Source organism: Mus pahari, chromosome X (genome assembly GCF_900095145.1).
Source record: "Mus pahari chromosome X, PAHARI_EIJ_v1.1, whole genome shotgun sequence".
NCBI classification, from domain to species: Eukaryota; Metazoa; Chordata; class Mammalia; order Rodentia; family Muridae; genus Mus; species Mus pahari.
The window spans coordinates 128,676,089-128,677,788 of record NC_034613.1 but is presented as its reverse complement, the minus strand read 5'-3'; the positions used below and the strand labels follow the sequence as shown (position 1 = coordinate 128,677,788).

The 1,700-nt window shown below is 47.4% G+C and overlaps 1 pseudogene; it reads right to left on the bottom strand.

Moving 5' to 3' along the window:
* Window positions 1-476: 476 nt before the first annotated feature.
* LOC110314515 overlaps window positions 477-1,700 on the bottom strand; it is a 1,408-nt pseudogene continuing 184 nt past the window's right edge.

Genomic DNA, 1,700 nt, shown 5'->3' with positions numbered 1-1,700 from the left:
AGAGAGAGAAGGAAGGAAAGAAAGAAAGAAAGAAAGAAAGAAAGAAAGAAAGAAAGAAAGAAAGAAAGAAAGAAAGAAAGAAAGAAAGAAAGAGAAACCCACACCACAACACAAGGAAGAATTAAGTCCTGAATGACTGGCTTCATTATGCCCACCCTCTCCACCCTAAAATGGCACAAAAGAAATAGCTAACCACACCGTAAAGACTACTTTTGATGTAAAACAGTAACTGTTGGGATAGGATGGGTACAGGGCATGGCGATCTGTCTAAAAACGTCCCTCTCACATATGTGTGTACATGATCCCGAGCAGAAAGGATCTGGACACCAAGGTTTACTGCTCAGAAAGTCACAATTTCATCTGGGGATTGGATACAGATTTACCAAGGATCCACACGTTCCCAGCTTCTACTTGCAGCCTGGCATCTCTAGAGGTGCTCCTCCCCAATCCACCTACAGCTAAAAAGGAACCTTTCTGGAATGGGGTTTCTGCCATTCCTCTAAAAATAGTAAATACCATAAAGCCTGGAGATCTAACACAGTATTTATCAACTCTCGCATTCCCAACATACAACATTAAAAGTTACACTAAACTCTGAAGGCAGCTCTGCTGCAAACTTGTTTAAAATTAACGATTGCACAATATTCATTTATGCTTGAAATTCCAGTCCTAAACCAAACTTTAGGCTGCCTGCATTGACGTTCTTGCCATCCAGCAGAGCTGAAAGTGTCAGTTTGATACCTGGTTTTAGGGTCTGAATGAACCCTAAGCCAATCAGGCTGGCGTTGTTCACTTTGGCTGAAAGGCCAGCATCAGGNTCAACCTGATACTTGNCTGCTATTCCAAAGCGAGTGTTACTGTTTGCTGCAGTCCAGGCGAGATTGACAGCAGTCTCCAACTTCTGGCAAATGGAGTCACCAAACTCTGTCCCCCTCGTTCACATTACTATGAAGCTGGAATTCGTCTGCCTTGTAGCCAACTGCGAAGTTGCTCTGGGCCACTCGGGACTTCGAGGTCTCAAAATTCATCTGGTAGCCAGCCAGCCAACCCTCATAGCCAATCAACAGAATGCCCAAGATTGAGGGCCCAGCGATGTCAAAGTCCACGCCACAGCCCAGGTTGATATGCTCCTTGTACCCTGTCTTGATTTTAGCATTTTACCCCCAGTGTTAGGCGAGAAAGATGAATCGAAGGTCCACGAGCAAGCTGGTCTTCCACAGTGACCTCAGTGCCCAGAGTACTGTCTGTGTTCCACTTCTCCATAAATGTTAGCCTTTATTCTGTCCGTCTGTACATGTTAGCCCATACTCGGTCCGTCTGTACTTGGCTTCCATTCACTCTGGTGGTCTCCATGTTGGCAGAGCCTGAGCTGGTAAATTCCAATCCATTCTCGGACTTCGTTTTCAAATCAAGTTTTGTTAACCCAAAGCCGTAGCCCTTGGTGAAGATATCCCTGACGGACTTGCCAAGATCAGCATAAGTTCTCAGACAGCCATGTTCTCAGAGGAGGTGACCATGGGAGCAGTGGCAGCTATGGCGGGGTTGCAGTGAGGAGACTGGGAGCCTACATACAACTTTAATGCCAGCACTCAAGAGGCAGAGGCAGAGGCAGGAGGCAGGAGGCAGGAGGCAGGAGGCAGGAGGCAGGAGGCAGGAGGCAGGAGGCAGGAGGCAGGAGGCAGGAGGCAGGAGGCAGGAGG